At 40.3% G+C, this 27,888-nt stretch overlaps 1 protein-coding gene across 4 annotated transcripts in view; it reads right to left on the reverse strand.

Moving 5' to 3' along the window:
* Window positions 1-27,888, reverse strand: part of BACH2 (BTB domain and CNC homolog 2) — a 369,771-nt gene that overhangs the window by 125,967 nt on the left and 215,916 nt on the right. Inside the window, exon 1 of one of the 4 annotated variants that reach the window (XM_024929267.4) lies at window positions 11,802-11,917. The exons of the other annotated variants lie outside the window; for them this stretch is intronic. The gene's annotated coding sequence lies outside the window, so the exon portion shown is untranslated. Of the gene's footprint in view, window positions 1-11,801; window positions 11,918-27,888 lie in introns of those variants that run through there. 4 annotated transcript variants of the gene reach the window in all.

Consider the following 27,888-nt stretch of genomic DNA (forward strand, 5'->3'; position numbering starts at 1 on the left):
GACCTGAGCATATTAAACAATACAATTTTAGTTTATTTAGGTCTTGCATAAGTTCTGTTAGATTTGTTCTGAGGTACTTAAATTTTTGTTATTATCATTAATAACTTTTTAAACATTACTTTTCTGTGTTACTGGTGTATAAGGCAATTAATTTTTATTGATATATATTGTATATTGATCTTATATCCAGTCACTGTGCTAAACTTTCTCACTGGACTTACTCTTTTACATCAGTCTTACTGTTAGTACAGGACTGGCAAATTATGATCCTGTAGACTAGATACAGTCTACCATGTTTTTAAAACAACAATTTATAGGAACAGAGCTCTATCCACCCATTTACATATTATCTATAGCTGCTTTTGCACTACAGTGGCAGAGTTGAGTAGTAGTGAGAGAGACTATGGCCCACAAAGTCAAAAACATTTACTATATGCCTTTTTACAAAAAAAGTTTACCAAACCCTGTATTATGAACTCCATTCACAGAACCAACTTTTGGCTCTATTGATACCCTACATAGTATTTACAATTTCAATTTAATTAATTCTGTTCTCATCTTTATTCATCCTTCCTTTCTCATTCGTCTTTTTTTTACCTTCTCAAAGTTAGCTTCTTAATTTTCACTTTTTCCTTTTCTAGTAACAAACCTGCACGTTCAGCACATGTATCCCAGAACTTAAAATAAAAAATAAAAATAAGAAAAACACTTAAGACTATAAATTTTCCTCCAAGTACAACTTTTACTGTATCCCACAAGTTGATATATCATATTTTCATTATCATTCAATTCTAAGTATTTTAAATTTTCCATTATTACATCTTTGATCAATGAATTATTTTAAAATGTTAAAAAATTTCCACATATAAGGGGAATTTTGGGGAGTTTATGTTTTAGTTACCGAATTCTAATTTAATTGTATTATGATCAGATAATGTGGTCATTATATTGGTTCTTGGAAATCTGTTGAGACTTGTTTTAGGGGCATAGTATGAGGGCAAGTTTTGTAATTCTTCCATATGAAGAACACATATATTCTATTTGTTTGATGCAAGATTCTATGAATCAAACTACTCAGTTGTACTGCTTCAATGTTATATTTCTTTACTAATTATTTGTTATGTGCTTGACAAAGCAATAACTTGGAGAAACATGAAATTTCTCTATAGTTTTATTAATTTTTGTTTTACATGTTTTGATGCAATATAGAAATGTTATACCTTTCCAATGAATTAAAACCTTATTAATATGTAGTGCTCTCTCTATCCTGATTTTTTTTTTTTGCCTTAAAGTCTTTTATCTATCTATCTATCTATTTATTTTTGAGACAGGGTCTTTCTCTGTTACCCAGGCTGGAGTTCAGTGGCACGATCTTGGCTCACTGCAACCTCCGTCTCCTGGGTTCAAGCGATTCTCATGCCTCAGCCTCCCGAGCAGTTGGGATTACAGGTGCAGGCCAGCATGCCTGGCTAATTTTTCATATTTTTAGTAGAGACAGGGTTTCGCCATGTTGGCCAGGCTGGTCTTGAACTCCTGGCCTCAAGTGATCTGCCTGCCTCAGTCTCCCAAAGTGCTGGGGTTACAGGCATGAGCCACCACACCCAGCCCTTAAAGTCTATTTTGACTGATATCAACAAAGCTACATAGCTCCTTTTTGATTGGTATTTGCTCGAATATGTTTTTCATCCCTTTACTTTTGATCTCTCTTTGTCTTTCTGTGTTAAATGTGTATTTCTCTAAACACTGTATAGCTGAATTGGTATTATATTTTTTTAAAAATCTTAATGTTTACTCTATTTTTTAGCCAGAAAGTTTAGGCAATTTACATATATTGTGATTGCTGATATATCTGCATTTGTTTTTATAATATTATTTTCTATTTGTCCTACTTTCCTATGCTTTATGTAATTTTTCTTTCTTTTTTGATTTTTAAAAATCAGGCTTAGAAGTTATATACTAGTTCTTTTCTTTTAGCAGTTACCCTTGAAATCCAAAGTTAGTAGTTTAACCCCTTCAGAACAACAAAAGGAAGTTATAATGTAAACTCTGATTATCTCCTTCCTCATATATAGGGAGTTTTACACAGTATTTTAAACCAACAATATTTGTTTAGATTTGCCTACATGTTTACCAATTTCTTTGCTTACAATTTCTATTTTTCAGACCTTTTGCTATCTCTTTTCTTCTTTCTGAAGTATATGCTTTTTTTTTTCTTTTATTTAGAGACAGGGTTGTGCTTTGTCATCCAAGCTGGAGTACAGTGGTGTGATCAAGGCTCATTGCAGTCTTCAACTCCTGTGCTCTAGTGATTCTCCCACCTCAGCCTCCTGAGTAGCTAGGACTACAGGTATACACCACCCATTTGGCTAATTTATTTATTTATTTTTGTAGAGCTAGGGTCTCACTGTATTGTGCAGACTGGTCTTGAACTGGCCTCAAGCAATCTTCCTGGCTTGACCTCCCAAAATGCTGGGATTACAGGTGTGTGTCACCATACCCAGCCTGAAGTATATTCTTTCAAGTTCCTTCAGTGTAAGTCTGCTGGTGGTAAACTCCCTTAGGTTTTGTACGTCTGAAGAAAATACTTCACTCTCATTTTGAAGGTTATTTTTGCTGAAAACACAATTTTAAGTCGAAAATCATTTTCTCTCAGAACTTTGAAAATATTTCACCATCTCCTGGATTTAGTCATTGCTGTTGAGAAGTCTGCTGTCAGTCTAAGTATTGTTCCTCTGTGGATGTGGTCTGTTTTCCCTATGGCTCCTTTTAAGAGAGCTGTCTTCAGTGATTCACAGTTTTATTAAGGTATAAAAAGTTGTGAAGGCCTTTTTATTTGTCTGTTTAGATACACTGCTTCCTATATCTCTGGATCAGTATTTCTCATTGAAAAATTCTGGAATGCCGGTGGGGAGGAGCGAAGATGGCCGAATAGGAACAGCTCCAGTCTACAGCTCCCAGCGTGAGCGACGCAGAAGATGGGTGATTTCTGCATTTCCAACTGAGGTACTGGGTTCATCTCACTGGGGAGTGCCAGATAGTAGGTGCAGGACAGTGGGTGCAGCGCACCATGCACGAGCCAAAGCAGGGGGAGGCATCGCCTCACCCGGGAAGTGCAAGGGGTCAGGGAATTCCCTTTTGTAGTCAAAGAAAGCGGTGACAGACGGCACCTGGAAAATCAGGTCACTTCCACCCTAATACTGCGCTTTTCAAACGGGCTTAAAAAATGGCACACCAGGAGATTATATCCCGCACATGGCTCAGAGGGTCCTACGCCCACGGAGTCTCACTCACTGCTAGCACAGCAGTCCGAGATCAAACTGCAAGGCGGCAGCGAGGCTGGGGGAGGGGCGCCCACCATTGCAAAGTTAGTTGTTTGATTAGGTAAACAAAGCGGCCGGGAAGCTCGAACTGGGTGGAGCCCACCACAGCTCAAGGAGGCCTGCCTGCCTCCGTAGGCTCCACCTCTGGGTGCAGGGCACAGACAAACAAAAAGACAGCAGTAACCTCTGCAGACTTAAATGTCCCTCTCTGACAGCTTTGAAGAGAGTAGTGGTTCTCCCAGCACACAGCTTGAGATCTGAGAACGGGCACACTGCCTCCTTAAGTGGGTCCCTGACCCCCGAGGAGCCTAACTGGGAGGCACCCCCCAGTAGAGGCGGGCTGACACCTCACACAGCCGGGTACTCCTCTGAGACAAAACTTCCAGAGGAACCATCAGGCAGCAGCATCTGCGGTTCACCAATATCTGCTGTTCTGCAGCCACCGCTGCTGATACCCAGGCAAACAGGGTCTGGAGTGGACCTCTAGCAAACTCCAACAGACCTGCAGCTGAGGGTCCTGTCTGTTAGAAGGAAAACTAACAAACGGAAAGGACATCCACACCAAAAACCCATCTGTAAGTCACCATCATTAAAGACCAAAGGTAGATAAAACCACAAAGATGTGAAAAAAACAGAGCAGAAAAACTGGAAACTCTAAAAATCAGAGTGCCTCTCCTCCTTCAAAGGAACGCAGCTCCTCACCAGCAATGGAACAAAGCTGTACGGAGAATGACCTTGATGAGTTGAGAGAAGAAGGCTTCAGATGATCAAACTACTCTGAGCTACAGGAGGAACTTCGAACCAATGGCAAAGAAGTTAAAAGCTTTGAAAAAAAATTAGATGAATGGATAACTAGAATAATCAATGCAGAGAAGTCCTTAAAGGACCTGATGGAGCTGAAAACCAAGGCATGAGAGCTACATGTCGAATGCAGAAGCCTCAGTAGCCGATTCGATCAACTGGAAGAAAGGGTATCAGTGATGGAAGACGAAATGAATGAAATGAAGCAAGACGAGAAGTTCAGAGAAAAAAGAATAAAAAGAAACGAACAAAGCCTTGAAGAAATATGGGGCTATGTGAAAAGACCAAATGTACGTCTGACTGGATACCTGAAAGTGACGGGGAGAATGGAACCAAGTTTGAAAACACTCTGCAGGATATTATCCAGGAGAACCTCCCCAATCTAGCAAGGCAGGCCAACATTCAAATTCAGGAAATACAGAGAACGCCACAAAGATACTCCTCGAGAAGAGCAACTCCAAGACACATAATTGTCAGATTCACCAAAGTTGAAATGAAGGAAAAAATGTTAAGGGCAGCCAGAGAGAAAGGTCAGGTTACCCACAAAGGGAAGCCCAACAGACTAACAGCTGATCTCTCGGCAGAAACTCTACAAGCCAGAAGAGTGGGGACCAATATTCAACATTCTTAAAGAAAAGAATTTTCAACCCAGAATCTCATATCCAGCCAAACTAAGCTTCATAAGTGAAGGAGAAATAAAATACTTTACAGACAAGCGAATGCTGAGAGATGTTGTCACCATCAGGCCTGCCCTAAAAGAGCTCCTGAAGGAAGCACTAAACATGGAAAGGAACAACTGGTACCAGCCACTGCAAAAACATGCCAAATTGTAAAGACCATCAAGGCTAGGAAGAAACTGCATCAACTAACGAGCAAAATAACCAGCTAACATCATAATGACAGGATCAAATTCACACATAACAATATTAACTTTAAATGTAAATGGACTAAATGCTCCAATTAAAAGACACAGACTGGCAAATTGGATAAAGAGTCAAGACCTATCAGTGTGCTGTATTCAGGAAACCCATCTCACATGCAGAGACACACAGAGGCTCCAAATAAAGGGATGGAGGAAGATCTACCAAGCAAATGGAAAACAAAAAAAGGCAGGGGTTGCAATCCTAGTCTCTGATAAAACAGACTTTAAACCAACAAAGATCAAAAGAGACAAAGAAGGCCATTACATAATGGTAAAGGGATCAATTCAACAAGAAGAGCTAACTATCCTAAATATATATGCACCCAATACAGCAGCACCCAGATTCATAAAGCAAGCCCTGAGTGACCTACAAAGAGACTTAGACTCCCACACAATAATAATGGGAGACTTTAACACCCCACAGACAGATCAACGAGACAGAAAGTTAACAAGGATACCCAGGAATTGAACTCAGCTCTGCACCAAGTGGACCTAATAGACATCTACAGAACTCTCCACCCCAAATCAACAGAATATACATTCTTTTCAGCACCACACCACACCTACTCCAAAACTGACCACATAGTTGGAAGTAAAGCACTCCTCAGCAAATGTAGAAGAACAGAAATTATAACAAACTGTCTCTCAGACCACAGTGCAATCAAACTAGAAATCAGGATTAAGAAACTCACTCAAAACTGCTCAACTACATGGAAACTGAACAACCTGCTCCTGAATGACTACTGGGTAAATAATGAAATGAAGGCAGAAATAAAGATGTTCTTTGAAATCAACGAGGACAAAGACACAATATACCAGCATCTCTGGGACACATTCAAAGCAGTGTGCAGAGGGAAATTTATAGCACTAAATGCCCACAAGACAAAGCAGGAAAGATCTAAAATTGACACCCTAACATCACAATTAAAAGAACTAGAAAAGCAAGAGCAAACACATTCAAAAGCTAGCAGAAGGCAAGAAATAACCGAGATCAGAGCAGAACTGAAGGAAATAGAGACACAAAAAACCCTTCAAAAAATTAATGAATCCAGGAGCTGGTTTTTTGAAAAGATCAACAACATTGATAGACCGCTAGCAAGACTAATCAAGAAGAAAAGAGAGAAGAATCAAATAGACGCAATAAAAAATGATAAAGGGGATATTACCACCAATCCCACAGAAATACAATCTACCATCAGAGAATATGATAAACACCTCTACGCAAATAAACTAGAAAATCTAGAAGAAATGGATAAATTCCTCGACACATACATCCTCCCAAGAGTAAACCAGGAAGAAGTTGAATCTCTGAATAGACCAATAATAGGAGCTGAAATTGAGGCAATAATCAATAGCTTACGAATCAAAAAAAGTCCAGGACCAGATGGATTCACAGCCGAATTCTACCAGAGGTACAAAGAGGAGCTGGTACCATTCCTTCTGAAACTATTCCAATCAATAGAAAAAGAGGGAATCCTCCCTAACTCATTTTATGAGGCCAGCATCATCCTGATACCAAAGCCTGGCAGAGACACAACAAAAAAAGAGAATTTTAGACCAATATCCTTGATGAACATTGATGCAAAAATCCTCAAGAAAATACTGGCAAACTGAATCCAGCAGCACATCAAAAAGCTTATCCATCATGATCAAGTGGGCTTCATCCCTGGGATGCAAGGCTGGTTCAACATACGCAAATCAATAAACGTAATCCAACATATAAACAGAATCAAAGACAAAAATCACGATTATCTCAATAGATGCAGAAAAGGCCTTTGACAAAATTCAACAATGCTTCATGCTAAAAACTCTCAATAAATTAGGTATTGATGGGACGTATCTCAAAATAATAAGAGCTATCTATGACAAACCCACAGCCAATATCATACTGAATGGGCAAAAACTGGAAGCATTCCCTTTGAAAATTGGCACAAGACAGGGATGCCCTGTCTCACCACTCTTATTCAACATAGTGTTGGAAGTTCTGGCCAGGGCAACCAGGCAGGAGAAGGAAATAAAGGGTATTCAATTAGGAAAAGAGGAAGTCAAATTGTTGCTCTTTGCAGATGACATGATTGTATATCTAGAAAACCCCACTGTCTCAGCAGAAAATCTCCTTAAGCTGATAAGCAACTTCAGCAAAGTCTCAGGATACAAAATCAATGTACAAAAACCACAAGCATTCTTATACACCAATAACAGACAAACAGAGAGCCAAATCATGAGTGAACTCCCATTCACAATTGCTTCAAAGAGAATAAAATACCTAGGAATCCAACTTACAAGGGATATGAAGGACCTCTTCAAGGAGAACTACAAACCACTGCTCAGTGAAATAAAAGAGGATATAAACAAATGGAAGAACATTCCATGCTCATGGGTAGGAAGAATCAATATTGTGAAAATGGCCATACTGCCCAAGGTAATTTATAGATTCAATGCCATCCCCATCAAGCTACCAATGACTTTCTTCACAGAATTGGAAAAAACTACTTTAAAGTTCATATGGAACCAAAAAAGAGCTTGTATTGCCAAGTCAATCCTAAGCCAAAACAACAAAGCTGGAGGCATCATGCTACCTGACTTCAAACTACACTACAAGGCTACAGTAACCAAAACAGCATGGTACTGGTACCAAAATAGAGATATAGACCTATAGACCAATGGAACAGAACAGAGCCCTCAGAAATAATGCCGCATATCTACAACTATCTGATCTTTGACAAACCTGACAAAAACAAGAAATGGGGAAAGGATTTCCTATTTAATAAATGGTGCTGGGAAAACTGGTTAGCCATATGTAGAAAGCTGAAACTGGATCCCTTCCTTACACCTTATACAAAAATTAATTCAAGACGGATTAAAGACGTAAATGTTAGACCTGAAACCATAAAACCCTAGAAGAAAACTTAGGCATTACCATTCAGGACATAGGCATGGGCAAGGACTTCATGTCTAAAACACCAAAAGCAATAGCAACAAAAGCCAAAATTGACAAATGGGATCTAATTAAACTCAAGAGCTTCTGCACAGCAAAAGAAACTACCGTCAGAGTGAACAGGCAACCTACAGAACGGGAGAAAAGTTTTGCAAGCTACTCATCTGACAAAGGGCTAATATCCAGAATCTACAATGAACTCCAACAAATTTACAAGAAAAAAACAAACAACCCCATCAACAAGTGGGCAAAGGATATGAACAGACACTTCTCAAAAGAAGACATTTATGCAGCCAAAAGACACATGAAAAAATGCTCATCATCACTGGCCATCAGAGGAATACAAATCAAAACCACAAGGAGATACCATCTCACACCAGTTAGAATGGTGATCATTAAAAAGTCAGGAAACAACAGGTGCTGGAGAGGCTGTGGAGAAATAGAAACACTTTTACACTGTTGGTGGGACTGTAAACTAGTTCAACCATTGTGGAAGTCAGTGTGGTGATTCCTCAGGGATCTAGGACTAGAAATACCATTTGACCCAGCCATCCCATTACTGGGTATATACCCAAAGGATTATAAAACATGCTGCTATAAAGACACATGCACACGTATGTTTATTGCAGCACTATTCACAATAGCAAAGACTTGGAACCAACCCAAATGTCCAACACTGATAGACTGGATTAAGAAAATGTGGCACATATACACCATGGAATACTATGCAGCCATAAAAAATGATGAGTTCATGTCCTTTGTAGGGACATGGATGAAGCTGGAAACCATCATTCTCAGCAAACTATTGCAAGGACAAAAAACCAAACACTGCATGTTCTCACTCATAGGTGGGAATTGAACAATGAGAACACATGGACACAGGAAGGGGAACAACACACACCAGGGACTGTTGTGGGGCGGGGGGAGGGGGAGGGATAGCATTAGGAGATATACCTAATGCTAAATGACGAGTTAATGGGTGCAGCACACCAACATGGCACATGTATACATATGTAACGAAGCTGCACGTTGTGCACATGTACCCTAAAACTTAAAGTATAATAATAGTAAAAAAAAAAACATAAAAAACAAACAAACAAAAAACACAAAAGATAAAACTCTTCACTTAAAAAAAAAGAAAAATTCTGAGCCACAATCTCTTTAAACATTGTCTCATCTCCATTCTGCATATTTTTGTTCCCTTTGACGCTCTAAATAGGTTTTAGTTAGGCTTGCTTATTCTGCCCTCCACACTTATTAACCTCTCTTCCTTATAGTTCCATCTCTTTGTCTGTGCTCCATTGCATGAAACTATTTTAGTTTTATTTTCCAGTTCATTAATTAGTCCATTACAAAAAAGCTTATCCACTAAATTTTTTGATAATTTTTTTTTATTACTGAAGGTTTTCTTTAGCTCTTTTTCAGAAGTGCCTGGTGATTGTGAGAGACCATTGTTGTTCGCCATTCACCATTTTTGTAGTCTATATTTAAGTTAATTTTTCTTTATATAAGGTAGTCTAGTTTCTTCTTATCTGATACTTCAAACATCTAAAGCCCTTGGTGGGGAAGGAGTAATTAATATATTAACGCTAGTTTTGCTGATTTTCACTCATGGTGGTTTGTTTCCTTGTTTGATAATCTTTTTTGAAAGCTCAAGATCCCAATCTGTGAAAAAAAACTAGAAGCCTCAATTACATTTGCTTTATCTGGAATTTAGTGGTACTACCAACCTGGGCTATTTTATCTCCCTTCTAGAATCCCAGGCTTAAACTGGGAGTTGCAGTACAGTCCCCATTTGCACCCCCACATGACCGTCACACACAAACACAAGGGATGGGCAATTCTGCCTTTTCTGGCTTGTTTACTGTTGACATATATGCACTTAGCTACTTGTATTCTTTTTCTTAGATATTTTCATTACTTCCTAGGAGTTCTCAAATGCAACAGAGATACCCTTTGGAGTACAAAGTCTGTTATACTGGCAGAAGAAGAGGTCCTCTTTAAAAGTTTTTAGAAAGTAGGAGAGTGACATCTGATTGTTGCTTTTGAAGAGCTTTTTCTAGATTCTCTGTAAGAATGAACTGCAGGGAGGCAGGAATGAAAGCAGAGCCAGGTAGGAGGCTAATGTAGTAGTTCAGGTGAGAAATTGAAGCAACATGTCTGACAGAAGTAGCAGAGGAGACAGAAAGAGGTGAAATGACTCGATATCTGATTGGGCATAAAACAGGAGGAGTTTTTGATAGTTTGGATGTGGAAGGTGAGGTACAGGATCCCTGGTTGATGGCTAGTGGTGTCATTTCATTTATTGAGATAGGAATAATTGGGAGATGGACAGTTTCCAGTGTTTGTGTAGGTTAGGGCGTGGGTAGAAATTAAGAGTTCTGTTTTGAATATGTTAAGTTTGAAATGATTATCAAACATCCAAGTGGACATGTCAAGTACCCTGTTGGGTATCTAAGTCTGATATTTAGGGGAGAGAGCTGGGCTGAAGATATAAATTGGGGAGTTGCTGCCATAAAGGTTTGGGAGCACAGGAGATAACAAGTGAGAGTGCAGAGAGAAAACATAGGGACAGACTGAGCCTCAGGGCACACCAATTCAGAAACTAACAGAGGAGGAGACAGCAGTGGTGATTGAGAAGGAAAAAAAAATCCACGAGAGGAGCTGTCATGGAGGCTCAGAGAAAAGTGGGTTCCAGGAGGAAGGGAGTGACTGACTGTGCTGGAAGCTATTGAGAAGCTGAGGAAGATGCGGCAACAAGGTGGTCATTGGTAGCTTTGATCCGAACAGTTCTGGTGAAGCAGTGGTGTCAGAGACTTTAATGGAGTGTGTGAAGGATAACAGGAGATGAGTCTAGATAATACCTATAGACAAGAAGTTTGAAGTGTTTTGTGTGAAAGGGAGCAGTAAAGTGGAGTAGAAGCTAAAGGAGAATGTGACACAAGGAAGTTTTTTCCTGGGGCAGTATTAAAGATTTTATATGCCAATGGGAAAGATTTAGTACAAAGGGAGAAACTGATCATGCAGGAAAGAAAGGGAATATTTTCAGGGAAAATACTCTTCAAAGATTAAGCACCCACAAGTCTTTAAGAGGTGATGTGGAACATGTGTGTGGCGTGAGCCATCATATGACCTACAAGACAGAAGGGCTAGGACACCTATATTACATAAGGACTTGGGAGCTGAGTAATCTTTATTCGCCAAGTTCTCATGAGGTCTACTCCACCCTAGCTTCAAATTTACCCATGTCACAACGGCTAGTGGTAGAAGCTAAAGAATATATCTGATAATTATGATCTGAAAGTTGTTTGGGTAGTTATAAAAGTAGGTGATTAACTCAATATACAGCTAAAGAGGTCTTAGAGGACTTCCAGTTTGGTCTCCTATCCACTTTAGGCAACTGAATCCTAAAGGTCTTAGAATGGACACCTCACTATCCCTTGGGAATTACTTCTAGGATGCTGTCACAATGCCATGTGTCTAGCACAAATAGCAATTTCCTCTTGTTTTGTGATTAATGGTCATAGGATACAGCTGAACTGTAATTTTCTTCACCCAAAGACCTTTATGTATTTGAAATTAGAAATTAACTTTACTTTTTCTTCTCTAAGCCAAACAACCTCTTTCTCTTGATTTTCCTTTACAGATCTTATCTTGTATCATTTGGCTAATCTTGCCTCTTTCCCTTCTCTCCAACTGTTTTTTTTTTCCCTAAAGTGTAGTGACCAGCAATTGACAAACTACTCAAACAAAGTCTGAATAATCCTGAGAGCAGTGTGGATATTTCAACACGTCTCCCTTAGACAGATGAAAGGCTGACCTGGCTCTGCCAAGACTTGAACACATTCCAGTTCCTGCTGATCTGAGAAGTCTCTTCCACTTGCGTTTTTCTTCTTTTACCTGGCAATTTGAATAAAATGAAAATACAACCAGATGTATAGGGAAAAGAGTTTTTAGTGTATCTATTCTTTAAAATCAGCTTGAGCTTTATGTAAAAGTCAAAATGTGCACATACCAATTCCTTCTAAAATGTAACAAATATCTAAATATACCAATAAAATGTTTTGTCTCTCAACTGCATATTCCACAAAGTATTTCTTAAAATCCAAAAGCAAGTATTCAGATGAGGTAATTAATTAAGTGAAGTGTTGGGTTTGGAAAGCCTTCTACTATTTTGAGGCTAATGATGGTTGAGAAACTCCTATGGGGGTGTGTGTGTGACAGAGATTCTGCCTGCTAATTACTTCCCAAGAAAAATCTAAGCATCCAACAATCATTCTAATTTTTCCTAAGAAGCATGAAATATCACATCACATTACATTATGTTATGCCAAGTAACAGGATGTTCTTGGGGTAACATGACAAAACAATACAGCTGGAAAAAACAAATTGAAAGGCCAAATGATGTGCATATAATTTTGGGTAGGTAGTGCTATACAAAGAAAGAAAAAGGTGCACACTGATAATAAGACTTAGAGGTGACTTACAGGTTTTGATACCCACAGGTGATTTTAGGAAGGCAGCTTTGTTTTAACCATAAGATTAATGCCATAAGCTTTGGCTCTTTTACTTATATTTGTTTCACTCTGAACAAGCATTGGAGCCCTTTTGAACTTCAATTTTTTCCTCTGTAAAATGGGAATACTACTACCCACCCTACCTCTTTCATATGGCTGTTGTGAGATTCTAATGCCTGGCATATTTAGGTGTTTTATAAATGTCTAATTGGATACCGATAGATATCTGAACTGGATTTAATATTCTGTATGTCACAGATTCCAGTCTGTACATTTTTTCATCTAATGATATTTCAGAAATAAGGATATATCTTATAGTTGGTGGCTTATATTTTAATTAACTCTTTCTTTCTTGGTGATACATAATACATTTAAACCAATGGCCTCTTAGAAATATGGCAAATAAAAGAGTTGGGAAATGGCAAAAGTGCTATGCAAATATCAGTTATTTATTCATAAAACAAAATTTTATCAAAAGTCTCCCTTATGCAAGGCATTCAGAAGAAAATGAAAATGAATAAGATTGGGTCCTTAATCTCCAGAAGAGTGCAATGCACGAAGTGGATGACTCAGGATAACTCAAATGCTAAACAGAATGTGATATGTGCCATTTGAGTAGCATTCCCAACTTGGCACCTTGTGAATGCAGAAGAGGAAATAACTTTCAGTAAGGTCAACCAAGAAAGCAGCATGGAGGGGGTGGCACCTGGCCTGGCCTTAACAGATGCGTAGTATCTCAACAGGCACATATGGGAAGGGGAGATACCCTACGCAGAAAGGACAAGTGAGGCATGGACATAGGATGCACAGCAAATATTCTGAGGAATATGGTCCAGACAAGAAGCGGTCCAGACAAGAAGGAGCATGGGGACCATGAAGGGCTGCTTGCTCTAGGATATTAGAGATCTGGGCTCAATTTGGTGAATGGGTTAGGCTCCTGAGCAAGGAGCAGCCTGATGAAAGTGGGGCATTAGGAGCCTGTACAGGGGGACCAGTTAAGAAGAGGCTGGAAGCAGGGGCATCCTAAAGCAGGCCTTGTGCAGGCTTGAAAAGTCCAGCTAATAAGTGGGTAGTGGGGGTAGACAGGAAATAACAAATGGATGGTAGAGCCATAGTTAAACGCTAAAGATCCTTAATGAGAATCCTAGAGAGAAAGCCCATTCCACAAATGGATAGAAAGGATGCACTGAATTGATGTTTGACTGTGTGCTCCTTGAGGATGGGAACTGCATGCTTTGTACATCATTGTATCCCAGCACCTGGTACATGGTACTTACACAATAACTATTTAATATACTCCCTTCCTCCAAAAATTCCATTTATATTTTTAATTCAATTCAGCAAGCATGTACCTATCACGTGCTTGATGCTGGACACTGGGGTCGGGAAGAATGGGCTGATGTGGTGGACTGTTTTTCAAATGGCTGCAAGAATTCCTTCCTTACAGAGTCTTGGGTGGTCCCTCCAAAGCTGACTCGGGGCTTAGCCATAGGACTTGCTTTTACCAAAGGCATAACAGAAAACGTAAGGTAAGCAGAAACTTGGAAAAAAAAAAAAGCCTATACATTGATAAACTAACGAGTTCCAGTCTGGACAGGTTGAATATGAAATCCTTGAGGCATGTCCAGCAGGCAGTTCGGTGTAAAGCAGTAGGTCCTGCTGCCACCCCATCCCCCGCCGCCCCCACTTTTTTTTTTTTTTTTTTTACCCCTGAGGGCATCATATAAAGAATTCCAGGCTAGCCTCCTGGAGGATGAGAGAACATGTGGAACAGAGATGAGTCATCCCAGAGGAGGCCTCCCCAGACCAACCATCCTAGAATGGGGGGTAACAACCTTTTTCTTAAAGGACCAGCAGGAAATACTTTAGGCTTGTGGACCATATGATCATCTCCATTCCAAATACTCAGCTCTGCTGTTGTAGTGCAGAAGCAGCCATAGACGATATGGGAGTGGCTGTGTTCCAATAAAACCCTATTTATAAAAACAGGTGGCAGGCCTGTGGGCTATGGTTCGCCTACCTCTATCCCAGATTATTCAGCCCCAGTCGAGCCAGTCCAAACTAGAAGAACTGCCCAGCCAACTCACAGAATCGTGAGAAATAGTAAATGCTTGTTGTTTTAAGCCATTAAATTTGGAAGTGTTGTTACACAGCTAATGCTAACTGATGAAGCTGGTATAAAACACATAAAGCATACACCCTGTTTCAAGGCACTTAAAATCCACCTGTGGGAGCACGACACGTGTGGGAAACATTTAAATAACCATAGAAGGCAGTATGTGACTAAATGTCAAAATGAATGATGCAGGAGAATTAGAATTATAAGGATTTATAAAAGGGAAAAATCAGTTTGGACACACAAAAAACTTGGGCAGCATTTCATAAAGAATGGGTAGAATATGACAGTTCCCTAAAGATTCCTGTTTCCTTTTCACTGCCCTTCTTTATGCTGCCTACTTTTATGTCTATGTACCCCAGCAGACTGGGAGCCTCCTGAGGGAAGGTCTTATTTTCTATTTTCTAGGTTCCCAGAGTCCAGTGCAGTGCTTGGTTCACAGCCAGGCTCAGTATGTACTTACTGAAGAAACCAATAAGTCCACAGGTGGAGAGGAGAAAGAGCATCTATGTGGAAAAACCAAACCTCATGATCAAAGAACACTGCACATGAATTCATGTGGCGCATTCAAGAGAGGTGACCAGTGGCTCAGGGAGAAGAATGAGATTGGGGTAAGTAGAAGCTATAGCTGGCCACGTGACTCTGGGTCATGGGGTGGGGGTGATGAGGCAAAATGAAGGACCCTGACTTTCAGGGATTTGAAGCCATATGTTACTGGAATATGTGACCTAGCTGACATTTATGAAGATAAGTTTGGTGGCAGAGGGTAGGGTGGATTCCAGGCAAGGAGAATAGTTAGGACAATTTAGTAATCCAGGAACGAGGGAGCAGCTAGCCTAGGAGATGGTGGGAATATCAAGGTGTCAGCTCCTGATAAACACCAAATAGAGCTGATCATGTGCTTCAGCATAAACTACAAAAGAAAAGAGAGACATCTCAGGCATTCCTTCATGCCACCTTTACTGAGTACAAGGTATTATTAAGTCATGTGTTCTGAGCCCATGAAGACACTAAGTAGATCTATGTTACATTTGGAACCAAGATACATAAGGTCAAGGCCACCACTACACTCATGGAGAAGCACAAGACAACCAGGAACTGTGAGTGAGGCAACTGCTAGAATGGGCAGGGCACAAGGTTTGCAGTGACACACACAGCCTTAGAGCCGGGCTCCATTCTTATTAGCTGTGCGATGTTGGACAGACCATGAACACCACTGATGATGGTATTCATCTTGCAGGCTGGTTGAGAATTATAGAAAGGATGGGTGACGTGCATAGCACAGTCCCTGAATAGAGCAGGCATTCGTATGATTCACAATTACAATAAAAGCAACATGTAATAGGGAACACATGAATGGTATAATCTGAGTGCTGTAATAGGGCAGAGAAAGAAAAATCACTTTTGGCTGGGACAGTCACTTTGGATTTGAGAGTGAGAATAGCATGTGGTCTGGTGGCAAAAAATGAGGACGATTTTGACAAGTAGGGGAAGGGGAAGGTCGTTCCAGGAAAAGAAAACGTTCTGTGGAAGGGAACAGAGATAAAAGACGGAGCCCCTCCTGTGGAGTGTGGTGGAATTTAGTTTGGCTGCTGCAAGGTGGAAGGTGAGGCTGGGAAGCAGGTTAGGGTCAGACAGCAGAGTGGCTTGAATGCCAGGAAGGGGAGCTGGGATGTTACGCAGTAAGTAGTGAGGTGCTGCTGAAGGATCCTGAGTGGGCCAGTGACACGATCAAACCCCAGGTGGCACTGTGAGTGGTGTGGAGGCAGGAGACACTCATGCAAGGAGGGCAGGAACAAGGTGAGGCATGCCCCTTCCAGGGAGTGGCCACAGCAACGGCAGGAGAGGGCATGTGAGAGAGGATGCAGAGGACGAGCTGGCCACATTGGGAAACAGTGAAGGTCGGGAAGGAGAGGGTGGAGGTGAAGTTCACTATGAAATGAGAACACAGACTGACTGGTTGACTCATTGGTTCATTCAGTTAAGCTGCCATTGAGCTTTGTTTGTTATGTGCTCAACACTTCTAAATGGTGGTAATCGGCTGTGCACAAAACATAGTTGCTTTTCCCCAGGCCAGGGAGTGTCACCAAACACACACGTTCTTTCTAAAAGACTATGCATGCAGTGTGGTCACAGTGTATTTATCATTGTAGCTAGTCCCCAGAGTATACCACAGGACTTGACACATACTAGATGCTCAATGTTTATTAAACTCATTCATTCACTCAACAAATATTTATTAAGCACCCATTCCATGTTGGGCATAGTTCTAGGCAATGGGGATATATCAGTGAATATAACAAATATTTCTGAGGTTCCTTGAGATCTCTGTGCATTCAGTTTACACCCAAAGCATAAACAAAATCACTGTACTTATTCTAATTATGTTGTAGAACTGAAGTCAGCATTTCTTTTTCCTCCAGAGTTAAAAGATACTTATTGTGAAAAGTATCAAACATCCCATTATGGAATTAAGTTCAGAGCTTTTAAAAAATTGTGGTATTGATTTTGAGATTGAAATTAAACATGACATGGTACAGAATATATTCACTCAAGCAACCATTTAGGAAGACCTAATTTGTAAGCTCATCTCAGGCACCACTGAGTACAGTAGTGATGAATCAGAAAATCCCTGTCCTCAAAGGTCTTTATATTTTACAATAAAAGTCCTTACATAGTTAGCACCTTGGTTTTCAAAGTGCTTTTGCATATGTCTCTTCTCATGTGAATGTCAGGACAATGCGGGGGTGTACACAAGGCAAGCATTTCTCTTCCTGTACCTCCCATGGAGACGCTGAGGCCCAGGGCTGCTGGTGAGTCATAAGCTGACCCAAGAGTCAAGAGCCATGCTCTTTCCAGTGGTCAATGGCTCCCAGAGAAACACCATGCTCCATAAAAGGTGGGGAGAAACAGGTTGTTGTTTTTTTTTTTTGTTTTCTTGGAAGGGAAGAAATTCAGTTTTCTGACCTAAAAATTAGAAATGACTGGAGCGGTAAAGTTATTCTGCTAAGTAAAAAGCAACATAGCTGAGTGGGAGAAAAACCAGAAGAAATTCAACATGTTCTAAGGGATGCACCTGGAGAGTGTGTGGCTTCTGTTCTGACTTTTATATGGACAAGGATAATTAGCATCGTTTTCCTGTAAACTGTATTCAAATTTCCACATGCAGCAATGCTCCCCTGGATTCGCACCGTAATCATTAAATCACACTTACAGCATGTACCAGTTTACACCCCGGCACTAAGTAAAATACAATTTCCTTTCTTCCTTTGATTATTTTGCCTTCCTTCCTTCTTTCCTTCCCTCTGTCTTTCTGCTTTTACTGTTACTCCCACATTTACTGAACTAGATCTCATAAGGATTCCTGGGCATCCACAGATGAATGAGCCACAGTTCCTGATGCTTGAGTAGCAGACTAGGATGGGAGGAAGCCTGAAGACGGGATCCTATCACTCACTTCAGCGTCTGCCCCATAGTCCGCTGCTGGGTCTGAGACAAGGACTTGGTTCCTGAACACTGAGTGGATGGATGGAAGGATGGATGAGATGCCTGTATCCGGATGGCAGTGTTCCAATTTCTGACTCAGTAAAACAGTTGAAATTTATCCTCCCCTTCCCGTTGCTTTTTCTGTTTCAGCAACCCCCTTTCAATGAGAGAGGATGTGAACAAGAGAATCAAATTGGCATTCTGAAGCTCTTTATTTAAAGGCACGTATTTAGCAATTTGCTATGTCTGAGTTAATATATGGGTTAAGTTCCCTGTGAATGACACTCTCCTAACTTTAGCAACGTCATAAAGACAATCAGTTGCTGTGTGTCTGGCAAGTTAATGACTACAAGCCCAAGGGATGCAAGAATGGGAAAATGTTAACGTAGAAAAAAAGACTTTAAGCAAATTCAGAGGAAAATGGAAAAGGACTCACCACTCCCTCCCCAAAATGCTACACATAACATCTTGTTTTGAACAAGGAAGTTACGGAGAATATTATTCTAAACTTTGTATTCATTAGAACAATCCTTTACAGAATGCAGACAAGAAGGCGATTAGGGAAATTAGTGGGAGATAAAGAAGAAAAGAGTTAGGAAAAGATGGAAGCAGAGGAGGAAGGAAGAAGAAAAAGCAGAGAAGAAGACTCCATGCTAAGGTGACAGGGAAGCAGGAGAGGAATGTGAGCATGAGGTCAGGTCTGGGGGCAGGTAAAAGAGAACCTTCGGAGAACTTGACTGGCAGAGGTGGGTGAGAAAGGACACTCCTCTCCTGTCTTCCTCAGCTCCAGAGGGTGGAATGAGGCTGACAACACGATCATTGTGGCAGTTACTCTGCTGGGGGCTTTTATATATAACATTTTATTTAATCATCCAGTTCAAAGCCACCTGCAAGGAAGGAAATTATGTCCATTGTACTGGTGACAAAACTGAGTTTAGAGGTTGTCGGTCAAGGAGCAGGGGTTCTGGACAAGCACCCACCTACGGACAGCACACTGCCATCCACAAAGGACTCCTTCATCTTCCTTAAACCTCAGGCAATTCTGTGAAGTGAACAATATCATTTCCATTTTGCATGGCAAGAAATGCAGGCTTTGAGGGAGCCACTCGCACAGCTAGCAAGAGACCAGAAAGCACATGGACTGGGACTTGATCCAATGCTCCTTCTGTTTCACTAAACAGCCTCCTTGAGGAAGTAGCTGGTTCCCGTCTTTTCACCCCATCCTCAGCTTTATCCTGTAGCCTGTGGCCAGATGAGTGCTGAGTACCAGGCCAAGCAGACACAGCATGGCGGTTGGGGTTGATGTCCCACGGTCATCCTGACTGTAATTCTGCATGGAGTGAGGACTCTGATTCTTTAAAATCTTAGGGCTATCTGGTTTGTGCTCCCACACAGTGCAGCAGTCTTGTCTACAGCAGCACCCAAACATAGCCTAAAAAGACAATGACTCTCATTCCAGTAACAGAGGTTCACTGTTACTAAATGAAGCCACAGGTTCCACTGTGGGCTAGCTGTATCTGGAAGAAAATTCTTGTTTTGAGCCCAAATCTCTTTCTCTATAATTTCTTTTAGTTCTGCTTTTGCTAGAATAACAAATGTCTTTCAGATATCTAAATGCAGCTTTTGTGTCTCCCCTTGTTTTTCTCTTCTCCAGGCTAACCTTTCTCTGTTCCTTCAACCACTGGTTACAAGACAGTCTCTGACACCCTCTCCATTCCTCATGCTGTGTTCATAAAGCACTCAAGTTTGTTTGTTTTCCTTTTCTTTCCTTTGTTTTTTGTTTGTTTTTTTGGGGGAAGTCAGAGTCTTGCTCTGTCACCCATGCTGCAGTGCAATGACATGATCATAGCTCCACTGCAGCCTCCAACTCCTGGTCTCAAGCAATCCCACCGTCTTGGCTGCCCAAAGCATTGGAATTACAGGCAAGAGCCACCACGTCCAGTTTATGTTCCTTTTCAAATGTACTGGTATAATACTCCTAATGTGATCTAAGTACTGCAGAGTCTAATGAAATCATGACTCTTCCTTCTGTGGGCATGAGACCTCTTTTGTTACAGTTAGGATAATGTTAACTTTTTCAGCAGCCACTTTGTGGAGGAGAAAGCTAAGTCACCAAGCTCTTGCAGTACAGCATAATAAGTTCTGCGAAGGAGGCAGCCAGTGGGCTATGGCATCACAGAGGAGGGACAGCAAATTTTGCCAGAAAGGAACAAAGAAGCCTTCTTGGAGATGACACTTGAAGAACAACTCAAAGTGAGAGTAAACCAGGTGGAGAGAGTGGAAGGTCTTTCCAGGCAGATGGAAAAGATTTTACAAAGATGAGCTGGTGTGAGAGAACATGGCAGTACAGCCTTTTCTTCCCCATTGCTTCTCTTTTCAATTCCTTTCTTCAGCCTTTCTCTGACTTAGCTTCACTTTCGGATGTTCTTTTCAGTTAAGGCTTGGGAAGACCCTTGCATAACACAGGGGTTGGGGCGCCGATCCCCGACGCAGTCGAAAATCTACGTATCACTCCTGACTCTTCCAAAACTTAATAGCCGGCTGTTGGCTGAAAGCCTCACTGATAACATAAATAGTCCATTAACACATATTTTGTATGTTATATGTATTATATACCTGCAATAAAGTGAGCTGGAAAAAACAAAATGTTATTAAGAAAATCATAAGAGAAAATACATTTCCTAAGTGAGAGTGGATCATCATAAAGGGCTTCATCCTCACGGTATTCACATTGAGCAGACTGAGGAGGAGGAAGAAGAGGGATTGGTCTTGCTGTCTCAGGGGTGGCAGAGGCAGAAGGGGTGGAGGAGGTGGAAGGGAGGCAGAAGAGGCAGGTACACTCAGTGTAACTTCTATCGAGAAAAAAATCCACGTATATGTGGACCCACGCACTTCAAACCTGTGTTGTTTAAGGGTTAATTGTACTATGTTCTCCTGTTTTAAGAAGTATCTGTTGCATGGAGTTGAAAGTTCTTCAACTTGTTTACTGTATTAAGTGAGCATCAAATAGCCAAAGCACTGGCAATGTTACTATAATAAGTAGTTTTGGAGGTTGTGCCTCTACTTGAGTGAACTGTTTGATTAGGTTAGAAAAGCAAATGGTACCCTAAGTATCAAAAGGCGGCCAAAGGTCACTCAGGGCCACAGGCTGGACCACAGTGCTCCAGGGTCTTTGCCCCGTTATAAGCTGATCTGTTTTTCTCTTCAATGCCTCCAGCCAGCAGTGTTGAAATGAGATATTTTAGGATTTCCAAACTATTTCTAAGGCTGTTAGTCACAAACTCTTATCAAGGCAGTTTTCTCAGGTTAGATAGCAGACAGGCTCAGAGCCTCACCTTTGCAGGTCAAAGCTCGAGAAACCCTCCACATGATAATTCACGCATCTGTTATTTCTTTTACCTGTCCCTTCTCTGCCTTTAGCTTCTCAGTCACCCAACCCCGCCTCTGTGAAAAGTGCACAATGACTCAAGGCTTTTCTTAGGCCTCTGACAGGTGAACAAAGAAAAACACCTTTCACAAATCCATTCTATGAAGGGATAGAAGAAGAGAGAACAGAGCCTTCAGTAAAGAACCCTAAACATCCCACCAGAAAGTCCCAAACAACCCTGAAAAGTGAGAATAAAACTACCAAAAGCTGACAGAGGGTAACAAGCATTATTTCCAACCCACACTTGTCCTTCTAAAAAAAACCAACCCGCTACTGAAAAAACCCCCGAAATGTATGAAATCTAACATCGTTAACATATTTCCTGTCCTCACATAGCTTATAAAAATGTTTCTGAGCTTTTCCCTGGCTCATTTACAACGATGAGAAGGAGCAAAAAGGAAATGCAACAGATGGTACTGAGGGAGGAGGTACTACCATCCTCGCTCACAGTCATCCATCTTCGCAGTAAGTTATCCCCGCTTGGGCGAGGTTTCAAACGTTTTTCAGATGTACCAATGGCGTATTCTTGCTCGAGAACAATGAAGATGAGGCTCCTTTAAAAAGCTTCAGGTTAGAAGGCATGTTTACTACTGTCTATTTTTGTTGTTTCTAAAAGAGATCACCTCAGCTTTCCCTCTGAACCTCCCCAAACTGACTCCACGAGAATCTAATCTGGTACTGATTTAGAGCTGACAGGTGGTACATGCATAATTAAAGATGACCTAACACAGAATGCTCTCATTCCTGGCATATTATCAGACACTTAAGGAAAGCAATTATCAGTAGGCAATCTTTTCTGTCAACAGAGATCGAGATGAAACATTTCTTCAATTAAGAGAATTCTGCAAGGATGCTGTACATATCCATCTGCAAATACTTGAAAACCTTTAGAGGTTAATACTAAGTCAGCTCAATGAAACACCTTTGGCCAGTTAACACATGCTCTCCTCTCCTCCCACTTTTCCTGGGAGGTCACATTTCAAACATCAAAATCGGAACAATTTTAAGGTGCTGCCAGACACCCTGACATGAGCGGACAAGGAAATCTCTGCATTTTTCTGTCTTGCTGAGGTCTGAAAATATAACAAGTTTTCCTTAAAGGTTCAAAGCAAAAAAGGATAGGGTTCACATTAAAGCAAATTCAATTAAAATTTCCCTTCAGAGCAGGATTATTCCCTCTCCATGCTCCACCCATGTCAGAAGTATTTAGAGAATTATTATCAAGCCTTAAAACTTCGTCTTGAATCTAAGTGATTTAAAGGATTTTTTTCTTTCATTTTGAAGAAATCAATATTATTCAAAGAAAAAAGGGACTTGACAAAAACGGAGGAATTTCCCATTTCAGGTGAAGGAGGGAAGAGGTGCCGCATTTCCTGATAGAATACTGTGCTTTTTATAAATTATAGTGCATGCACTTTGTATAAATGAATGCATTTAAGCTTTCCTTAGAACAGAAATTGCTTTAATGTTATAGTGAGACAAGTGATTTTCCTTTCTTTTTTTAAAAGGGTAGTTTATAAGTTAATGGTTTTTTGAAGCCCATGTAAAAACTGCCTTCCACAAGACAGAGAACTTCACAATGTTTGTGGTGCATATTTTGCCACATTTCACAAGAGGTCTTATTGTTTAAATTCTTATAGCCTTATGTCATATGTGAACAAATGACTTTATTGTTCATTTGAACATGTCTTTATAGGATCTCTGGTGGTAGAGCTAGTGTTGTTGTTTGCATTTTTCCCCTCAACAAGCCAGAACAAAAGTCTCTTTTTCTGAAGCGCTGGGAACTCAGGGACGATGGCAGTGTGGCAGCAGTTGTCAGTTGGAAACACCATAATGATAATGTAAGTGAAGTGCTCACATTAAGGGGTTGACTTCTGACAAGTCAAGGTCTATAGAAAAGTTTCCACTACAGCAGACATTATGGTAATGCAAAAACAGAAGTACTTAATAGAACAATTAAGAATCATCCAGTACACTATTACTGCAGTAGGGCTCAATTCCTTTCGAGATATGCTTTCCTTGGAAGAGACTCCATTCAGAATATTAGGGGAAAAATATCAGTAGCCTTTGGGGAGAACATAATCAGATGGGAGGTGGAAGCGATGGCGGGATCATTAATGGGAGATTCAGTAGGACTCAAAGCTCAAGTTCATTATATGCCTTAGAACTAAGAATAGCTGCTGAATGAGTACTCACAATTCTCCACAGACCTATTTCTCCTAAGGAGCTCCCCCTTTCTCCCTTTCCAATTTTAATCTAAGAAAAAGAATAGAATACAGACAGACATGGGTAGGTAAGCAGGAACAAAGGAACCTCTACAGAATGGAAGAGAATCTACGCTAGTTCCGTTTTAGATGTTGTTAAATCCCTTTGACCAGGATTCAATTTAGAACAACTCAAAAGATACAGTTTGACAGCATGCTGCATCAAGAGGACAGGAGAAAGAAAGAAGTCACAGGTGTAATGTTGTGGCAAACAACAAAATGTTATTTCCCAGTGGATGCCATGGACGAAAAGAGCATATAAGATATAAGGCACATACTACCATTAAAGTAAACAGAATACAAAAAGGAAAGATTTTAGTGAGTTTATGTAGGGAGAGACCCTCATTTCTCACACAACTCAGAGTCCCTGACTTTTGTAGGACTTCAGTGAACAAAGCAAAGTCTGTAAGCACAGCCTTTCTATGCTGAGGATGATATATGGCACAAAAACATTTTACATGATGCCTTTTACACTTAGATATTATTTTAGAATCATAAACTAAAAGCGTTTTTAAGGTGGAGGTACCCGGCATAAAATAGATGTATCTTCTTTTTAACCAAGGCTTCTCCTGTCCACACTCAAACCTGGCTTTCCAAGTGTGTTGGCTTTACTATTTTATGATTGGATGAATAAAATAAGACTGTAACTATGGCTACAAAATAAATTACGATACCCTGACCCCAACAGAGTATTATTTTGGAAAGAAAAAAAGTCAAATCCAAGATATTATTATCGTAACTGCAATCTACTTGTGACCCTGTTTCAGAAAACCTGCCATTTGGAAGCCTTGCGGAGACATTTTTCAGAATCTTATGTATTCTCTCTGTTAACTGATCAGAGATACTTCTCAGGTTTATTTCACCAAGGACAAAATATGACATATACTTAAGAAAGGATGGATATTGTTTCAGGATCTCTATCCATTCAGGAGAAGACACTTGCTTTTTAGTTAAAAAATGACTGTGACTAATTCCAGAGCACCTGGTATTGGCTTTTTCAAGAATGAGCATTTGAAGTCAAACTGGAAAATGGTGACTGGCACATCTGCAATGATCTAGATGATGGTAAGAGATGATCCAGAGATGGTAAGAGACAGATAAACCCAAAAAGGCTGGCCTCACTTTGCTGCAGAGGGATGAAAGAAAATAGAAGAAGCGAAAAAAATGATTTTTCTCTACAAGTCCCACTCTAGGAATCACCTTTGTTAACTCTGAGTTCTTTCACAAAATGAAATGTTATGTGACAATACAATCTGTTTCCCTTAGGGATGGAAGGTGATGAGGGGAGACCAGTGATAGGTGAGATTTAAAGACACGTAAAGGAAGGGTGGAAAAGAAATGCATTATGTTACCGAGCGAATGAGGATTAAATCTTCATAATGCATGTCAGATTCTCACAAAAAGAAAATAAAACAAGGGCAAGCTTTTACTGAACACCTAATATCACCCAGCTGTGAATAAAAGAAAAAGAATCTCACACTGACCAGTTCATACAAATTGACTAATACTTATTCCCTTATGGTCCATGGTAACCCATACTCCAAGCACACAGGATGTTCTTTCACATGTACACATTTGTAACTTTCTGTAAACTAATTAGCGAAGGAGAATACAAAATAGGCAGGTATAATGGAAACTAGTGAATTCCATCCCTGAAGCTAGTTGTACTGTAATATCTTCTGCATGGTGCCAACAGCCCCCTTTCCCTTTGCTCGTTCCGACACAATGCCTTCAGGTCTAAGTAATGTAATTTACTAGAGTGGAATTCCCTCGGTACCCTGTGCAGTACTTGGTGACAGTATCATTTATACTCCACCGTGTCGTGGCCTGACACTGATCCATCCGCCTTCATCCCTCATTCAGAGGAGAGCATGCAATTTCACCTTCCTCCGTGCCCTTCTCTGGTGTGCACGTACACATTCACTCCACTCAGCCCTAATTACAAACCTGGGTTAAAATACTCTCATTAGATTTATATTTCGCACTCCAAATGTCAATCTTGTTGAAAATTCCCGTTTTCCGGAGGATTCATCCATTAGCAATAAACTTTAAAGCATTCTGTGACTGAGTGCATTAAACCAGCAATGCGGACATGCACTTAAAATACATCATTAGAGAAAATCTCCATTGCAAATACTTTACACTATTCAACCAAAGGAATAATGAGCCCCGCCTGGCCAGTACCCTCAAACTGCACATGAAGGATAAGTTAAAACTGGCAGTTTTGCAGGAAGGAGCACGCGGTGTATCCACAGGATGCATTTCAGAATCTGTCATTCCTTATGAAGGTGTGGGAGGGAATCACAGCCAGAGTCTAATTTATCACCTTCTCTCACCTATTATTTTTACAGAAACTTCGGTCTATGGCAAAGGGCAAGAGGGATGGCGAAGATAATGGGGAATATATGAGTGTGTACAGGGAACAGAAGCTGTATCTGCAATGCCAGGAACTTTGAAAGTCACCTAGAATGATTTGCTCGGCCTGAAAAGCATTCTTCCATTTCGTTAACAGAGAAAAGTGGAGAAAGCAGCATTGTCTGGAGACACTGGAGAAGCGGGTATCATTTTAATACAAGACAGATTTCCCTGGCAGAGTTGACCTGAGAAATGTCTTTATTCCAGACTGGTGGTTCCTAACACAAAAACCAAAAATCTGATGAGAATACTAATATATAAATTATAAGTCACAAGTTGTATCTGGGACAGGGATGGTAGGACAGACTAAGAAAAGGAAAATTTGAAGAGGATTTAAAAACAACCCAGCAAAATACAACAATTAAGAAAACTAAGCCACCACTGTTTTATATCTGTCCCGTATTTTAATTCCTTAGCTTATAGGTTTAATTCATCACTTCTTGTCAGGTCTCAGGTGAGGCAAAGTTAAGGTACAGTCATAACTTCTCTTTAACTTTGATAAATGAAGAAACAGCATTCTAGGAAAGTCCTGGAGGAGGTTAAAGGGAGACTGATTTGAAGTATTAGCATCTAATCCTGAAGGCTAACAAAAAAGTTATGTCCACAATTATGACTTTGTACTGTGAAATACACAATACACTTTATAATGCAAAACTTTGGTGGGTGGAAAAGGACTCTAGAAGGACAGGTATACATTGTATTAAACAGAAAATAACTTGCAAAGCATAAAAATAAAAATAAAAGCAACAGCAATTGTTTTCTACCTGTCAGCATCTGGTCAATCTGTCAGACTGTTCAGTAACCAGAATTATAACAGATGCAATATTTTCTGTGGGGAATTACACCACCATGGAAGCTATTGCTCCTGAAGTTTTGCCCATTTCCACCTGAAATATTTTTTTAGCCTTACTTGATTACAACATTAGCACTCTCTTTCATAATGTACACCAGCAGGTACTACAATTAACATACACAGATGTTAGAACTGAACATCCATGTTTAAATAAAAAACAGGGAGAAGGTAAAAATTACTGAATATGCTCAACACAGCACTAATCTTAAAAGGAAAGAGAGGCTTACATTGTGCTAACTTAACAGCAAAATAAAAAAAACAACAATCCCCCAGATGGCATTAGTAACCTAAGAAGAAGCAAACCACTCTATAAATGCCTGTATTCTTCTGAAACACTGAACCAGAGGCTGATCTTTTGTCCATTTAATTCCAAAATTTGTACTCCAAGAATAGAGGAGAACTCCCAAATGCTCTCAAAATCTCCAACACATTTTATGATGCAACTGCACAAATGACGATAACACCAACATCATTTTGTGGAGTGCTGGCTTTGTGCTTTATGTACGTCATCTCACTGAATCCCCACAACCACCCTCTCCCCTTCAGGTAGGCAGTACTACTTCTGTTCCCATTTTCAAATAAAGACACCCAGGCCTAGGAGAGGTTAACAGATCAAGGTCAACAAGAAGCTAAGCTAAGATTTGATCCGGGGTCTTTTTTTCCTCCTAAAGCTCTCAACTCATTGTAACCACTGTGCCACACTGTCTGCCACAGTTGGGGATGCCAAAGAAAAATGTGATTTGCAGTCTTCATTTTTCAGAGTCTTCTGGAACTGCCCTCTTGACTCATCCATTTTACAAAGCTCATCAGACTGAAAGGCTCAGAACAC

Source organism: Pan paniscus, chromosome 5 (assembly GCF_029289425.2).
Source record: "Pan paniscus chromosome 5, NHGRI_mPanPan1-v2.0_pri, whole genome shotgun sequence".
NCBI classification, from domain to species: domain Eukaryota; kingdom Metazoa; phylum Chordata; class Mammalia; order Primates; family Hominidae; genus Pan; species Pan paniscus.